The following is an 18994-nucleotide window of genomic DNA, read 5'->3' as shown; positions in this document are numbered from 1 at the left end:
AGTGGCTGAATAATGACATTTTTTACTATGAGAAATACACACAAGAAATCCTCTCATCTTCAAATGTTTAAACACAGCAACCTCAGAAGAGACACAGAAGTAAATTGTTTCACCAGAATCAATCCATATGTCTGTTCACAACCCTTCAGATATTAAAATAAGAATAAAACCTCTCTGCAAAGTCATATGAATACAAAGGCACTTTTACACAGTTACCCAGGAAACAAATTTGAACAATGGCTGAGCATGTGAGCTACACATGGAAAAAGAAAACATCCTATTAATAAACTGGTGCTCACCAGGTGGCTGAAGGGACCTGAACACTTCTGCTATCCCAAGAACAGATAAAACTAATTATTATGAAAAGTCAATCAAAAAGCTTATGAAAATTTTGTAAACATATGCATTTCATGGAAAAAGAACAATTGTAGTGCAATGTAATTGTTTTATCTCCCCTGCCCATTCCTCCTTTCCTCCCCAGGCTAGAGTTGTACATTATATTGTGTGGCAGCTAATTCACCTCAATTCTACACCTATACAGACAAGAAAAGGTGGCACCACAAACTTAAGGCGTGGTGGCTGTAATTAAGTTAGAACACTTTTCTTCAAGAACCAGAAGGAAAAGATTAATTGGGCTAATCTCCCTCACTGCTAGAGCAGAACTTAATTACACGTGCCACCATTCAGCACAGAGCAGCTCTCACACACCAGAGCCTCCTCTTGGGTTAAGAGCACGAACACATTTCCTAAACATCAACATGTCTGTACTGAATGTCTCTGCTATTTGTTTTATCCTTTCTGATGCATGAAGTCAGCCAGTGGGGGAACTAAAATTAGGGAATAATATCAATTTTTGGCACCTAAATTAGCAGTCTGATTTCCCAGCCCCGCTGAGGACATTCATCTCCTGCCACCAGCCTTTCCAATGTACTCCCCTGCCCACGTTCAGTCTGGCTGTTAGATAACCAAGGGCTTATTTTTGGCAGACAGAGCAGTGGGTTAGAGGAAGGAAATGAAGCCAAATTTCAAGAACAACTCTTGGTGACTGTTTATTACCTACATATGACTTACATGTTTGATGTGTGTTCAACTATAAAAAAACCTCTGTTACAGAGGTCACATGCTGTCTTCAGGGTGTAAGATTTCCATGCTCTTCTCTGCCTCCTCAAATGGGAACCAACTTAATTGGCTGTGTTTTGAACTGTAGGGGTGCCTTTTCTAAGCAAACATCCCATAACTGGACCATTTGCAATGAAACCACATTGATTTTGGCACCACTGGAAGACACTGAAACACTTATATGGAAATATGATTAGAAGAGACAAGGCATTCAAACAACAGGAATTTATGGTGTAGAAAACACATTATTACAGAATTAATTCCTATTCCTTCTACAGGGAGGACAAGATGTGAGCAGGGTGGGGAGAAGAAATTTCCCCAAAAAAACTTCTCTCTTTTCCAGGTCTGAGGGAAAAGGACACAAACTCCCTCTTGCTAAGGAGCTGGGATGCAAACAAGGGATCAAAGCAGCAGCAGGTGCTGCTGGTGCTGCCCACTGGCCCTGGCAGCCACTTCCCCACACAACAAGAACTTCTCTCTGTGGCAGCAGCAACAGGAGCAGCTGCACCTGCAGGGAAAGAGGCAGAGATCACTGCTTTGGGAGTGCCCATTCCCTTCCTTCCAGGGAAGGCAAAGAAAGCAATGGGATTTCTGGCCAAATGCACTTGTGCAAGTTCCAAAGGACTCTGGCAGAGCTGCAAACACCTCTTTAACCCAAGTGCCTCCAAAGGCACTTCCACACAAACGATCCATTCAGGATGAACCAATAAAGCTCAGGCAATATTTTAACATTATATCTCATTAATAAAAAGGTTTGTTAGGAAGAAGATATTTCAGAGAACATTTCCTTTTCCTTCCCTTCAAAAATCAACAAGCCTAAATCTAAGCATCCAAGGCTGGAACTGTGTTAATTTAGGATAATTAAAGATGCCAGACACGTGTTTCAGCAGGGTCTGATGAAATGCTCTATAAAGGTCATTAGTGGATCCATCTGGTCTGGGGGCCTTGCCAGATGGGAAACTCATACTACCTCCACGATTTCTTTTGCAATAATATCCTGCTCCAAGATTTTTTTTTTAATAACACATTAGCAATCCAATGGACTAAAAGTATTTGTTTCTTGTCTACGTCGTATTTCTGTCTATATTGCTTTTCTGTTACAGGTTCCATACACTTGTAAACAGAGTAGGGATCTGAAGTTCCAAGATAGAGCTGAGTAGAAAAGTCTAGATGTGGCTCAAGCCTCAAAAGGAGTTACAGAGAAGGCAGAGGTGCTCTTTTCACATGGATGCACAGGGAGAGGACAAAGGCAAGAGACACAAGCTGCTTTGTGGGAAACATTGTCTGGATACAAGGCAAACATTCCTCACCAGAAAAACTAAAGATCAGGACAGTTGCCTAGAGAAGTGGTAGAGTTCCCCCCACTGGAAACAGTTCAGGACTTAATTGGCTTGACAGGGCCCCAAATAACCACATCTAAGGCTGTGCTCTGGAGAGAAAGTTGGATTGGGTGATCTCTGGAGGCCCCTTCGAAACCAGAGCTTTCCATGGCTCCAAATACCAAAATACACCAAGAAAGTCAAAAGGAATAAAAGTAAAAATGCATTTTGGCTCACAGCAGTTAACTTGCATTAGATAATTGCTCCCTGATGCTGCAAAAACAAGCACTTGTGTTATCTTTAATACAGGCACACAGAATTGAGGGAGACCTTGAAATGAGAGTATCAGATGGGAGACAGAGGTTTAAATCTCACTACTCTGGGTCTTTTAAAATCTATCAGTGCACTACCCTATTTATCAGATAGGCAAAACATTTTTTCACTGCAGTAATGAAAATCTGAACATTTGTTTTTGTAGTTTTGGTGCACAATTTGTATTTTCCATTTCAAATGCCATATTAATTTGAATCTTTCTATAATCATCCTATCAACGATTCATTGTTCATACAAACCAAAGCTGCTTTCCAGAACATCCCACCTGACAAAAAAGAAGCTGCTCTTTGAAAAGGAAGCAAACACCTGCAGCTCTGAATGAAATCACTCTCAGGTGGACTGCCACCAGCTCTTGACAAAATAATTCCTCCCAAGTGCTGGGATGCTTTGCAATTTAAAGCAGTATGCAAATTTGATGCTAATCTAAAATAACTCCAGATAGTTAGACACTGATCAATTAATCTCTACTTCAAATCCATCCAGTTTTAAATTTGGAGTAACATTTCCTGTTTAGACAAACCTTTACAGAATTCTGCAGTTTTCTGTGACAGTGCCAGATCATGTCAATGGAGACTTGGGGAGAGGCAGATACTTTCTGTATTCTATCAACTCTCTGCAGGAAGTCTTTTTTCATGATGAAAGAGTTGATGTTTCTTGTTAAAAACCATCTACAAACCCCACAGTTTAGCAGAACAGAGAACACACCAGGTCCTTCTTCAGAATTTAGGTCAAACTTGTGAAGTACTCAGGGCACAGACTCTGCTACACTTGAACAATGGACATATTAGACAACAATTTTTCTTCCTCTGTAACAATATCTCTGAAGAAACAATATTTCCAAGAAGCTCCAAGCGCATCCCAAAATAGCCACAATGTGCCAGCAGGTATTTTCTCCTTTGTTGCCTCCTCCTGCTCCTGGCAGGACACTCCCAGGCTCCTGGCAGGCCAGGAGCACATGGGAACACCAGGGAGCTTCTGCATTTTACTGCTCACACAGTGCTAAGGACAGAGCTGTCCTCACATGGCAGCAAAGAACACAAACACTCACTCAGCAATTCCCCATTCACAGAGCAAAAGGAGTTTCTTTCCTCAGTTGTGGGGTCAAAAGGGAACTCACTGTACAGACAGAGCTATTTTAGCAGCAAAACAAGGCAGGATGCAGCCTGATCCCTGTTTCTGAACACAGCACAAAACATCATCAAGCCCCTTTGAAAGGAAGAATGCAACAAAGACCAGCAGTAAATGGAAGCAAATGCAGAGCGCTTCAGGAGCAAGGGAATATCAGAAAACGAAAAGGAGCCAGAAAAAGCAAAGAGGAACAAGGCAACAACAAAACAACCTGCACAAACCCGTCCAGATCTGTAAAAATGGAGAGAACATTAAGTAGAAAACTGCTGGAATCTGACAGGCTAATCCTACATCTAATCCCCATAAAAGAGTTCTGAGACACTAACACCACAACCACGTTTTGAGGAAGATCCAGGAGATTGTTGCTCGTGCACAATCACAGCTCCCAGCATTTGCCCCCTCCAGCCCAAGCCTGAGACCTGCAGAGCTGGCAGGCAGATCACACACTACAATAACCAATTCTATTTGGCACGTACCATAGGGCAGGTGAGGGAGGCTTTGGGAGGGCATTCCAGGAGTGTGGAACAAATGGGAGAACAGAGAGAACAGATCTGTCAGCCCTGAGACTCAGAGACCCTCTGTGTGCACATATGTGCATGTATAATACAGTTGATACACTCACTCATACAAATGAATTCCTTTTTTTACACATCTGAACATATAGCTCTAATGATACTTTTAAATATCCTAAATATTGCCACATGCTTCTTGCAAACAACTCGAGTACAGAGCATATTTATCCTGACAAAATAAAAACATAAATGCTGATAAAAATACTGCAATGGCAACATTTTAATTTACTGGCTTGATTGCTACATAGCAATATCTTGTTTATATATATATATATCAGAGAACAGTATATGTGTACAGAATTATGGGCTTTTTAAAAATAATTTAGGCATTTTTTAGGTCCAGGCTCTTACTATCTGCTGGTTTCCCCTCCATGCTGTCAGTGTAGGAAGAAGAGTGATACAGACACAGGTTCTAGCATTTACTCATCACTCTGCATCAGCTCCCTACTTCCAAGCAGCCAGGCTGCCTCTGAGCCACAATTCCAGTGGCCTGTCCCAGCCAGCTCCCATCTGCTGCTCTGAGGAAGCAAACACCCCCAGACCAAATGAAGTCAGACTTCAGAGTGCCTGGAATCACTGTCTTGGGCTGGGCCACAAACCAAGCCCAAACTGAACAATTTATGAAGTGGATGTGCAGCTCAGAGCTAATAAAGGCCCTGGAAACACACACAGGAACAGCTGCTGTTCAGCTCCAGCACACTTAGAGTGCCCTGGGAATCCTGGGAGCATTTTGACAGGGGTTTTATTTGGTGACAGAAGCACACAAAGTTAAAACCATTCCTGCCACTCTTTATCCTTGGAAAGGTCCTGCTGACCTGCTCCTTGTGCCAGTGTTTGTTATTCAAGCCCATGGAGTTATTCCACCACATGGCAAAAAGGTTTGTTCAGCTGCCCAAGGCTTATCAGAACTCCTGAATGATCAGGTCCCAAAGGCCTGAGCATGGCAGCACATGGAATTTCTCATGGCACCATGGAGCTACAGAGGGATCAGAGTCAGGCCAGAAGTAAAAAGTAAATGGCTTTTGAACACATGATTAAAATTTCCCCAATAACAGAAGGTGACAGATACAAAAGAAAAAAAAAAACCCTGTTAAAATATAATGCTTTGAGCAAAAGCATTCTGCACTTTAATTAAGATCAGCTCTGATTTACACTCATACGCATCTGTACAGAGAGAAACACTGGGCAGATTCCCAAATGAACAGGGAGCAGCAGCACAGCAGGGTCCTGCAGCACTGAGGCTCCTCCTCACACACGGCTGAAGCTCTCTAATTATTTCCTTGGATAACTCATGGATATTTTGTAACCCTTGAGCTTCTCCCAGTGAAAAGCAATCCTAGGAGATTTTATCCAAAGCCTGCATTATGACACTGAAAACTAAGCAAAAATAACTGATCATGTCCTCATGAATTGTGGGTTTCAAGTAACAACTGACTGGAGAAAATACCCAGTATTTCTTATGATCCACACTACCCCATAGATCCCTGCTGTGGAACTCTGGAATTCAACCACAATATTCCAGTTTTCCCATGCATGCTCAGGGTTCCCATTTGAGTCTAATGATATTTGCATTCATGATGATGAACCAAACACTTGTTTTGATGGCCAAAGGAGTTGTAAATAAATACCCAAAACAGATATACATGACACCATCTCTATCTAAACATTGTGATTTTATGCAGTCAATAAAATGGATCTGAGTCTGTTATTTGTAAAAAAAAAAAAAAAAAGTCTGCTAGAATTGGAGACTAAAAAGAAAGGGTTGGGAAAGAGCAAGAACTGTACTTGGTTCAGCATTGTGTTTGTCCCTACCCTAATCTATGCTTATGATACTTTATAGACAATGTAACACATTCTGTAATAAAATACACAATAAAGCAGCAAATAGATATTGGTCTATGATGCTGAGATAAAAACACCAATTTAAATGCTATCAGTGATTTCTCAATACATGGAAAGCTAATGAAACACTGTTGTAAATCCAGTGCTGCTCATCAGGAACCAGCAAAACTCCTGTGTTCATCTGGTAAAAGGAATTTGAAGGCCAGTCTGAACGCTGTGATTGAAAATATAAAATTCATACATCAGATAAAGCCTGGAAGTGAAGAAATCAGTCACATGTTGGAGCTTCCTTCATTTCCTGTGTTCACCTTATTCCAGGCTGACTGTGGAAACACCAGAACCAAATGCAACCAAACCAGAACACAAACCATGCACGGCTGCTGGCAGTGAAACCCTTTCTTTTTCCCTTTTCCTCACTCTCAAGGGCTGAACTGAAAATGGCCTGAATGTCGCTGTGCCTCCCCCACAAAGGCAGGGATGTGACATCATTCAGGCAAAGATTAAGCCGACAGCTCTACAACTGGTGGTCCCAGCGAACAGGAAATCTGAGCACTAATTAATTGCCCACATGCAGTAAGTAATGAACTGCCCGCAGCATGGCGATTGGTGCAGATGGCCCCCCGTGCTGGCAGCACAGCAGGAGGCATTCCCAGGGGGGATTCTCCTGTTCCCTGCAGAGGCTGACTCAGGCACAACTGCTTTGGCATCTCCTCCATCTACTCTGCTTTCTGTGTAGCCAACAGCCAGCACTGAGTATGGGTATAACTATGCAGATCACAGTCTGAATCAAAATATTTGCAGCTAAAAAAGAAGAGAGGGAAAATGGGAAGAAAATTTTGGAAACAGGACAGACAAAAGACAGAGCTGACAAAAAGAGGAATCATGGGGGAGCTGCAAAATGAATATAGAAGATGTGATAAAAATAACCAAAAAGCCCAGAGAACAGCCAAGGAGAAATAGGAAATACTGCAGAGAACAAGGGAAAAAACCCAGCCATTGTCACAACTTGCCTGGATCACTCCCACTTTCATTTCTAGTTTAAGAGATTTCATTTCATCCTCTTGAAAATCCCCAGGTACACTCACATCTTGGACAAATTGTGTGGTCTAACAAAACTCCCAGGCTGTTGCTAAAAAATTCACACAGGGATAATAATACTGTTTGCATAGGTTTGCCCTCACCTGGATTATCAGAAATCAGGATTTTAAACCTGGACAAAGTGTTCCTTCTTCAAGGGCAACAAACACACAGCTGCATCCTATTTGAGCCTTCTTCTCATGGCTGTCCTGCCCCACAACATTTAATGGCAAGGAGAAGAGGAAGGGTTTGATTCCATAGTGTATCAAACCAACACACACTGAGCTGCATTTCACAGGTCAGAAGCAGATCATTCTTTGTATACTGAATGTCCACAGGAATGATAAATGTGGCAATATTAGAGATGGATAGTAAAAAATGTTCATTTTTAGACCCCTCAGGATAGTGGGAGCCTTCAGTGCTACTAAGAATGCTTTTTTCATGTGATCTCACAGGAATGCAAACCAAGACCAACAACTGTTCTCAAAGACAGTGTATTTCTGTTTTAGAGGTTGAAAATCAGCAGAAACAGGAAAGAAATAGAAAGTTCTTATATGATCATGTGGAAATCCTGCTCTCTGTTTGGCCAAGCTGAAGTGAATAACAGCAAACATCAACTGGGGCAGAAACCACTGCAGAGCAAATAGGAGCCATATGTAACATCAGAATGGTTTGTTCTCTAAACTTCCAGTCACAGTGGACCAGCAGCAAAGTCATGAGTTATCAGTTCTATGAACACTCTTGCCAGGCTTCTGAAGTTCTGCTTCACCAGTTAATTACACAGAACACAAACACAAACACTACTCCTAAAAATTCAAACACTGTTTATAACAAGTACTTATTATAAATCCATTTTCCTTTTTTCTAACAAATTCAGACAAGAAAGGTTTCTCTACAATTATCCACAAAATAGTTTTATTTTTCTGAGAAGGGCACTTACTAAAATAAGTGTGACTTTTATTACCTTGCTTTACATGGTATGACACAGCCTGAGTATTCTAAGTATCAGGTGTCTCTTTTGTGTGAGACAGATTAAACTAAACCTCTGTTAAACTTCTCAGATGACAGAATTTACCTGGTTCCCCAGGGCCTGTTCTAGCTGCAAGACCTTACCCAGCTATAGCTTATTATTAAACAAAAAGCAGCTAAGCACCATTGCTTTTAGAGCAAACACAGAGAGCATTTCAAGATCAAAACCAACACCTTGATTTCACCATACTCTGCTGTCCTGCTGATGACAGAGTTATGCAGCACCATGGCAAAACCAACAAACGATTCACCAACAGCATACAAATACTCTGCACACAAAACCCCAGAAACATAAACAGGAAAACACCACAGCAACACACTCAGAATTTAATGCTGATTGAAGACTCTAACTGCTTCACTTTCAACCTTCCCTCCTTCCCACCACAGGCTTTGTCACTTGGGTTGTTTTAAAAAGCCTAAAAAAGTAACAGAAACACTCACCAAGGCTCCGGAGCAGCTTTGGGGAGGGCAGTTTAACAACTGAACCACCCTCCTGCCCCCTCCCCACCCCAGCTGGCCCCGGTTGTTACAAACGCGGCCCGGCAAGCCCAGGTGCAGGGACTTCCATTGCTCACTGCTCGGGCTAGGCTGTTACTCCTAAATTAAATGCAGGTGAAACGCTCACCTGAGAACAATCTGTGCTTAACAGGTGGCAGACAACAGAACATTCCACAGCACAGAGCTGCTTTTTATCAGAACAAAAGCAAAGACTCAAGTTCACATCAATTTGATACCACACAATTCATTCTCCAGCCGAGGGTTTTTCCCAGTGGAATCTCTGTGATGTCTAAGCCAGGGATGTTACACTAAACATCTGATACATCTGGGGTGTTTGCTTGGCTGAGTGGAGATTTCTGAATGCCTACAGAAAGGAAGCTCATTTTGAAGCTTTTTACTGAAAGAAAATCCTTGTTAGTCACAAGTAAGCAAAGGACACACTTTTAATGGGAGCTTGGCTCATGGCGCTGCCCGCAGATATCTGAAATGTGTCCAAAACTCAGCTGCTCACACTGAAGGATGGTGTGAATTTTGCTCCACTTGTGAAAATACACCTAAATACTCTCAACTCACATGTCTTTAAAAAATCACCATCAAGGCACACCTTCCTTCACTCAGCACATACAAATATTGCTGATTCATCTTTACAGAAATTACTAAAATAGCAGGAGTCTGTTATCCTTTGTGTAAAACCCCAAAAGTCTGTGAATTAAATAAGCTGCACCTGTATCTAGTGGAAGGCAGAAATTCACCTTGGTCATTTTTAGAAGTTAATTGTATACAGAAATTATAATCAGGAAAAAGGTTTGTTTTAATTTTTTTCTGTTTCTTGGTTCATTGATTATGTGAAAAACAATAGTTCTAGGATGCTTAATTGTCAAATCAGCTTGGTATAGTCACTTAAAAATGTTTTAATTATTCCACTTTTAATTTCTTTTTAACACTTAGTGTTTTCCTGTGATGTTGTTGAATATTTCCTCGAATTCATGTACTGCCATGTTTTGTAAGTATTTTATTTGATTTTATTTTTAAAATATATTAAACTAAGGAGAAAATAAGGGAATGACTTTATTAGTTACTTAGAAGTAAAGTTCACCTCAGTGTGGAGTGCCATACCAAAGGAGGCTGCCTGAGCAGTTAGAAAGTCCATTTTAGTATTCCATCAATCCAGTGTCCAATGAAGTAAAAGAAAGAAGCAGCTTCAAATGTAAACATTAATAATAATTGCACAAGCCAAACTAAAATATTCCTTTGCCTTCTGGAATCTCACAAAGGCTGTGCAAGCTCTAGATCTGTGAAAAAACACACGAGTCTGTGTTTTTTCAGACTCGTGGATATGAGCAGCACTTTCAGATGAGAAGCTGTAATTCATCAGGACTAGAAAAATCAAATTATTTCTTAGACTTCTACAATAGAAAATCTCACTCTGGAGAGTCCAAGCAGCAGAGTTAATACCAACATGCCAAGTGCCTCAGACATCCCCTGTCTCTGCTAGAGCTACTGAATGAAATAAATCAAAATGCTCTTTTCCCCAGAGTTGTTTGCACAATCATAATATTTTAAGTGCATATTAAAATGTAGGATTTGAACACAATAAATTCAGCTAACTCAGGTTACTGCCCAGGGCCTGTGGGACACACCCCAGGGTACTGTTGTTGGAATTTTGTACTGCAAACCAGCTCCTGAGCTGATCTGGGGATTCAGATCTTTTGTTGTGCTCCCAATATAGGCAAGCAGATCGAATGGGAAGCAGAATTAATTTAGGTAAGGGTGCATTGGAGGAATTCCCAGATTTGCCATAGAAGGAAGAATAAAACTGAGGAGAGTTCCATGCCAGTAGCACCTAAGTTTGCTGGTTTAAATTATCTATATTACAGTCTGCAGTGCTGATACACTTGCAGCTCAGCTGAAATCACAGCTGTCAGTATTTTCTGATCAGATTTGTATTTCTGAAAGCAAAAGATTAATAGAGATGACTGGGACACATTATCCACATTCTGCTCTCTCTTGCAAAAATATCAGACGAGTTGAGAAACAACCAGAATGTTAATGTATGTTAATTTGAGCAATGCATTTTGCATACATTTGCTTTTATTTTTGTATTCTGCAGGCAGCTGGAATAAGTAAAAAAAGATCTGTAATCATCTCAGAATTAGAAAAAAAAAGTTGAAAGCCAAAGCTTTATTCTATATTCATCATTTAAATATTAAAATAGTAAGATTATATACTTTGGCTTTCCTGATCTTATAACAAAGCCATAAACATATCTAGAAGTGTTTTCACTTTTACTTTGGAAATGAGATTCATAACGTGACAGCTTAAAAAATATTGTTTTGTTTAACATGGTATTAAATAATAGTAACTTTTTCATTTATTTAGAAAATTGCTGAAATGATTGCACTTCTGTGTAATTCTGTAACATTCAAGTTATCTTATTTGGCTGAAAACAGTGCTCACTGAATGGGATTTTTAACTTTTTCTAATCTATCCAGACCAGGTCCAACAGGATGTCAGCCCTTATCAGTATTTTACAACCTCCAGGTACAGTTCATAAAACCCCCATAGAACCTGGAGACTGGCATGTGTTTTCTAGCACTTCCTCTTTTAAACTTCCTTCACTTGGAGATGTAGGTTTAGGAAGAGGAGCCTTTGTAGGTTTTCATTTATTGCCTTTTCAGGTAATACCCACATGTGAGTCCCAGTTCTTCCCAGGCAGGTGGAAATGGCTTGTTCCATGGAAAATTGTCTCTCTTAGGTTTCAGGTGAGTGTTCTGGGAACAACCCAGCCCCTTCTTCAGAACAAACAGCTCCACTGATGAATTTAATTGTCCTCAGCCTCTCAGGGGAGAAGCCACAACATAAATATGGATTTTCATGCAGAAGGGTGAGAATGGAACAAGCAAACAAACAAAAAAGGATGCAAGAACAGAATGAAGAGGAAATAAGACAGCAAAGAAACTTCCCATATATTAGTGCAAGAATGTCTCAGAGTTAGAGAGACTGAGGCAGCCTTTAGGGGGGTGACTGTGGGGTCATGATGAAGAGCAGATTCCAGCAGCTGAGTGGGAGTTTAATTGATAACTCTGAAGTCATCTCCCTGAAGGCTGGTGAGAAGCATTCATCTTTATTCACTCTGTCAGCTGGGCCTTCTTGTTACAACAATGTAAGAATAGAAATAAAATTAATTCAAGAAAAAAGGAAAAAATATTCAGTCAAACAAAGCATAACCTAAAATATAAATGAGGATTCTAATTAAGAAAAATAAAGTTTATGTTCAGAATGTATGAGATGCTGCCAAATTTTTCTCTGAACCAGATTCCTCAGGGCTTTTGCTGGTTTCTGACAGAGCTGATCAAAACCACATGCTTCCATTTTCAAGGTAAGATAGTGGAAAGTGTTGCATGCTGTATGAACAACCAAGTCTGGGGAGCCCCATGTCCGTGAGTAATCCAAGAATGAAACAGGAGACCAACCTACTTGTTATTGCATTGGAACTTTCCCCTTTGGGGGTGGATGCCAGAGGTACCAGTAAAGCAGTTCTACCTCAGTGACTCGAGGGAGCCAGGAGAAAAACTGGAATCCAGCATGTTAGAAACAGTATGCTAACGTTCCCACAGGAATAACCAGTGCAGGACATAACTGCAAATGACATTTGAAATGCCACGGTCTGTCTTCAGAAGAGAGAAATGAAGAGCTAAAAATCCCCAGGACCTCCTGAGCAGGATGCAATGTCTGATGCCCTAAATTCATGCTGACATGCAGTGAAACTCTTCTGTTTTAACATATTTGGGCATGTTGTCCTAAAGGCACAGCCCAAGCCCCAGAGAACAAACCATGGTTGTGGCAATTGCTTTTTTTGGTGACTCTCATCTTTTTTTTCTTTTTAAAATTTCTGTCACATACTAGAGGGAAAAACCCCTCCTGTCACAATGCAAGACATTTTTTTTTTTACTGGAAACATTTCCTAGGAGCCTAAATTTCTGCCAGCACTCAGAAAAATCTTAGATTAGATGTGCCAATACTGAACAATTCTACGTAGTCCCAACTGCTTAACAAGTCCAGGATTAAGAGCAGTCCATTCATAAATGGAATTAAGGGACATCAGTCCCCACTTCTTCCTCCAGCACAGGAAGAGGGAAGTGAAAGGGGTAATTGTGTGATGACATTTAGTCAACAATTTATTTGAAGGCCAAAAATATAAAACTTTATATTTATACATTAATATAATACTGCATAATTATATATATATACACATATATATACACACACTATTTATATGTATTTATGTGTTTATGTAAGTTCAAAAACCAAGAACACAATCCTGAAATTGGATTGATAGCAGCCTGTGACAGCTGCAGCAGTTGTTCATTTTTGAGGGGCTCAGGCTGATAAAATTGTTATATCTATAGGGAGGAAGAAAATAGAAAAAAAAGAAAAAGTGTGCAGTGCACTGTCATCCTGTGTAAAGTAACTCCTACCAAACTGAATGACAAGGTAAAAGAACATTTACCCCTAAGCAGTGGGGAGTCCCACAGATTGGAAATGAAAAATAACAGATACCATGGGGGAAATGTGAAATGCAATACACATTCAAGTAACTATTTAATACAGCAAGAAACAGGGCATTCTGAAGAGCTGACTTATTTAACAGCAGGGGATTCCTACCTCATTTAGTCTGTCCTCAGCTGAAACACAAAGTACATGGTTATTCCTAATTTAAGTTCTCTTATGACCCTTTACCTGGTCCAACAGAAATGAAAATACAATTGTGAAGTTATACTGATGTACACACAAGTGCCAAAATATTCCTTGCTCAGACAAATGCATGCTGCTTTCTCAGCTCCCTTGCAGGAAAATCATGTTTTATCTCACATAAGGCCAGCTCTCAAAGAACAAGACTCTCTGTTCAGATTTACAATATTCTTAAAATAGGCCTTTACAGAAATAAATAGCTGTCGCCCATCTCCCATGCAGATCTGAGATCTCCTCACATGCCTAGTCACACTCGTGTATCCACCAGGCTCTGGAAAGTTAAAGATCCACACCCTGGCTCCCATCAGAGCACTCAAACAAGCCCTGGAAATTCAAGTATTTTCTAGAAATTTTAGACGTGGAAGATTAGTTTACTTCCAAGCTTCTAAAATCCATCTGTGTAACAGAGCAATTCATATGTTCGCTCATGAGGCAGTGCCCACGGAGTCATCACCATGGCTGGAAAGCAAAATTATGTCTGTGGTAACTCCACAGCCAGGGAAGAGAAACAGCAAAAAGTGAGGACACAGTCTGGGAATTTAGCAAGTTCTCTGAATCAGATAACTTCCCTTCTGTGCTGGCTACAAAATGTTTTGCCAGGGAAAAACATGAAGGGAAAAGGTTCAGAACCTCTGTTTAGTGTTATTTTAGGCAACAAACTGAATAAAGGCTTGAGGAAAGCTGTCCTTGCATGTGGAAAAAGCTCAGGTCCTGAACCCTGAGGTCTCAAGGAGCACCACAGCCAGGCAATGGAGAGAAACCACACAAATATCTGCCACGCTGTTCAAAGCCCACGAGCCACACCCAAATCCAGCTCAACAATAACTCGTCACGTTTATGGGATTGCTTTACAGTCACTTCAAAACGAACTCTTATCAAATGTAAATACAGCAAGTTTCAAATAGACAATTATGCCATGCTGTTAAATCAATGTTTCCATAAGGAAAACTTTCAGTATTAAATTTCTGAAGAAGCAGAGTGTCACTGGAAGTGCTCACCAACCTTCCTGTTCCACTCAAAGACTCATCAGGCATTTTGAAAAGATGCTCACAAACCATTTTAGCCTCTGTCCTTCCACAGAACCAGCTGCACTAGGCACCCTCAGAATACAGGACCTTCCCTATTATTCAGAACATGTCTTTTAATGCAATTTAAGATTATTAATTATCCAACCAGTTATTAATTTTACCTGTGTTTTAATGGATGTGCAGCCAGTCACAGACACAAATAGGAGAGAGTGGTGTGAAGTTATGACACCACCAAAATCCATGACATACTGTATTTAAGGGAGATTATCATGATCCAAAGAATGCCTTTTAAACTTCTGTTTTGTGAGACTAATACCAGGAGTTATATAAACAAACACGGAATTGTGCATTTCTATGTTTTTATGTAAGCACTGTGACTCATTTTCATGCCTATTATTTTTTTTTTCTCTTGGTTTCTTAGCCAACTCTTCAGAGCAGAGATTGGGAACCTGGAGTTCAGTGAAACCTTGGAGAGCTGGGCTCATCAGAGCCCTTTTTGCTGTATTTTAGGCTCAGTGCTGCAGTGGAGGCTGAAGAGTTTTGTGCCATTATGTAACTGCCTGGCAGCATGTAGCTTCAGGCAGTTATAATCTGGTTTACTGCTTGTCATTTGCTAATACTTGGGGTTTTTCTCTAGCTTATGGTCTCAGGGATGTTACAGGGGGGTTTGCCTTCCCCTTCCCAGTAGGAGAGAGAGCAGGCTCCAGGCACAGCTGCCAGGCTGGTGTGGAGAGCCCAGCACATCTCCTGCTCCTCCCATCCCCTGGCAGCCCGCGGAGCAGTGCCCCTGCCCTGGCACACGGAGGGAGGGCCCTGCTGATGGCTCCTGGCACTGGAGCCGGGCTGAGCAGAACCTTGGAGCACAAGCCCCGGGTGAGATGCGGGTGGTGCTGCTCCAATCAAATCTGCTATTCGAGCGCATTCAGGGGGCTGGGCAGACTTCCAGATTTAACCACACCATGGCAGGCAGCCAGGAGTGGGAATAGCAACACACCCGGTGCTGTGCAGGGACAGGGAAACAGGTCCCTGCATTGCTCACTGAACATCCTAAATTCTTCCAGAGCATTAAAAATTACAAGCTATTGAAGGAGGCTTCACATGTCCTTGATGGCAGTTCACATATCTACTTGCTTTTCTAGTCTCTTACAGTTTTCCTGAGCAAAATATCCTTTTTCCTTCATTCTTCACCCAGGCCAGATAAGACAAAAGATGTATCACAGCTAATTCTTCAGTACAAACCTAAGGTAAGAATTACAATGGACAAGCTCTGCCTGGGAAGGGAGCAGCCAAGAGTTAGTGTGAGGGCTCCTTCATGTATCTGCACTCTGCTCATTCTGCAAACAAAACTAAAATGGTATTTTTCATGCTGTATTTTATTTCTATCTCCATGAAATCAATCTCCTTAAAGGAGAAAAAAATTTAAATCTGAAAATCTGATAGAAGCCATGGGAAAAGTAAATATGAAAATAAAACTAACAAAAAACACAAAGCCCTCAAAACTCTATGTTCTTGGCTAAATTCTATTTCAAAGGAAGAAATTACTTTGAGTCTATTTTCTTAATATTGAAATTATTTATAAAATTGCTTTCTTCACAAAACTTAGCGTCCTGCCAGGGAGGACCTGAATTTATGAAAAGTGATTTTAAAAAGGATATAAGGAAAACTTAAAAGGATAAAAGAATAATTTTTAATAATCTGACCTGTCCTTACCAGACAGGAGATAAGATGGAAGAGAGATGAGCCTAAAGCAGATGTGAAAAATCCTTTAAAAAGTGTGTTCTTCCTTCACTTAATGGAACACAAAAAATGGGAATTAGCTCTCTTAATTTATTCTTTGCAAAAATTTTCTGCCGCAATATGAAATGTCAACTTTTCATTTGAAATTAATTTGAAATATTTATTTGGAGATCTGTGACACAATTATATCACAAACTCTGTATTCCAAAGAGTCCCATATCCAAAAGAAGACCCCCAAAATTTTGAGTGCATTGGGAAGGGAAGGGAAGGGAAGGGAAGGGAAGGGAAGGGAAGGGAAGGGAAGGGAAGGGAAGGGAAGGGAAGGGAAGGGAAGGGAAGGGAAGGGAAGGGAAGGGAAGGGAAGGGAAGGGAAGGGAAGGGAAGGGAAGGGAAGGATTTCAATTTTTTTTTTAATAAATAATTTCTAAACAGATGAGAATCCTCAGAATCCTAGAGGGATCAGGAACCTGCTGCAGACCTACTGCTAAAATCTCATTTCGGTGCAGCCACACTTGTACATGCTCAGCACTGGTGTGACCAGGGCCAGAGGGCAGGACCCAGTGGCATCACCTCTGATCTGCTGCCAGAGAGAAGCCACAGGGAAAGCTCAGCTTTTTCCTCATCACAGATTCCAGCATTGGGAGAAGCCAAAAGGTCCTTTAAGGACCTTACAAATAGTGCTCGAACACTAGAGAGATGAAAGGAAAAGTTAAAGGAATTTACATTTAACACTTTTTCTGGTCAGACAGCAGCTGACTGTGACTAACCTCCAGTTTAAGAGCTCTTAGCACACAGAGAAGGAGGCATGCTCTGCCTCGTCAGGGTGAAAGCAAAAGGGCTCCAGCCTTAACTGCAGGCAGAGCTGTAAAAAGCTGAGGGTGTATTTTGTCTTTTGTGCTACAGTAAATTTCTAAAATAAACAATATCTCTTTAAAAAAACCCAGAAAATTCTTCTTCAAAAGTATGGCTCGTCTTGCCCAAAACTATTATTGTGCAATTAATATTTACAAGTAGTAGGTTACTGCCACAGTAAATGATACTTTCAATATTTATCTCTGCATGTGGATAACAGTTTCTGAGGACGAGGAAGTCTGTTTGGCATGAACAGATGCCCAATTTTCATGTGGAGGCATCAATATTAGTATGACTACATATAAACTGCAGTGCCAGTCAGTAATTTTCAAGTAGGGTTAGGCCTTGAACATTCAAGTCTGCTACAATAATGGAGGCACTCAAAATTCCCTATAAAAATCCAATAAAATCTTTTGCAACAAGGAGTGTTAGGCAGCCAAAATAACAGGCTTGCTGTATCACTCTGAGAGTAGCCTTTATTTTATATTCTGTTTTAATTGCCATCATTTTAGTGTATTTCCATCCATCTGTCAGAGAAGAGAGAACAAACTTCACTGCCAGCACCCACAGAAGTTCCAGCAATAACGTTGAGCACACCAAGGTTCATTGTGCTGCTGGAACACTTAAAAGAAGCTTGACATAAACATACACTCAGCCTTAAACCAGACCTCCCTAAAGCTTTAGAGATCTGTTCCCAGGTCTGTATAAATATCACCTCTGAAGGGGAATTTAAATTCAATGTGTCTCTTGGACAGCAATGCAGACAACTAAATGTTCCTGGGGTAGAAATGCACCTCATGCTGATCATGCTGATCTTCCAAAGAGCAGTCTTTAGGTGGGAAGAAAAGGAGGCATTTTTGCTCTTTACCAAGGTTCCCAAAAACCTGAGCAGTTGGCAAGTCAGCAAAAGACCTTTATACAGACCCAATACTTGGAGCTGTAGATTTTATTCTTTTTTAGTTGGAAATTAAGTTAACTCATATGAAAACATTTTCTGTGAGTCTTCATCCTGGTAAAGAGTGATTACACACAACTACCTGACCATCACGACTCCTGGCCATCTGAAATGAAACTGAAATAAAAGAAGTAAAAAAATTGCAGAGACTTAATACATAGGAAATGAAAGAAAAAAAAAATTAGGTTTAGACTGCTCTGGTTAAAGGCTGTAGTTAAATGATGACCATTCTCATCAACATATAGTGACAAATGCCTGCTGAGTTTCTCTCCCCTTTTAACTGATCTCAGTATTTCTAAATCACTTTCAATAAGATCCTGTAACTGTATATTCCAACACATCTGATACATTAACACAGGTAATTAAGAAACCAATTTATAGCAGGTCATGCACTGATAGAGACTTCAAACCTAAGCACAGCACAGCACTCAAGTAGAGGCAAAAGAGGCCACTGGAACTTCATGGAATAAACAGCATTTTCCCCAGGTTTTCCAGCATTGAAAGCAAAGGAGGCAACAAGCTGATTAGAGGAATTTTTATGGGGAACTAATTCCTTTTATACAAAACTCATCTAACAACTTGCTGCCTGAAAGCAGTTCCCAAAACTCTGCTTCACCCCGGGTGTGCTATGTCTGTTCAGTCTGGATGGCTGGTGTAGCATCCACAGAAGAAACAGGGCTGGAATTTCTGCTGTTGAAAATCTCTCCTAAAATCTCTCATTTAGGTCACTGAATCTCAGCACTCCTGTGGGGC

General features: G+C 40.7%; 1 protein-coding gene and 1 long non-coding RNA gene across 11 annotated transcripts in view; one reads left to right on the top strand and one right to left on the bottom strand.

Annotated features, from left to right (window-relative positions):
- Window positions 1-18994, bottom strand: part of EML6 (EMAP like 6) — a 91073-nt gene that overhangs the window by 62458 nt on the left and 9621 nt on the right. The gene's annotated exons all lie outside the window — the stretch shown is intronic.
- On the top strand, window positions 8965-12974 carry LOC135297723 (uncharacterized). 2 transcript variants are annotated; one of them, XR_010359641.1, is made up of 5 exons: window positions 8965-9031; window positions 9866-9920; window positions 11410-11458; window positions 11596-11679; window positions 11798-12974. It is a non-coding gene; the product is annotated as an uncharacterized LOC135297723 (long non-coding RNA). The 2 variants fall into 2 exon arrangements; XR_010359640.1 differs by having other exon boundaries at window positions 11753-12974.

Source organism: Passer domesticus, chromosome 3 (genome assembly GCF_036417665.1).
Source record: "Passer domesticus isolate bPasDom1 chromosome 3, bPasDom1.hap1, whole genome shotgun sequence".
Lineage (NCBI taxonomy): Eukaryota > Metazoa > Chordata > Aves > Passeriformes > Passeridae > Passer > Passer domesticus.
Note: the sequence above shows the minus strand (reverse complement) of the source record. Positions and strands in the feature narration are given on the sequence as shown.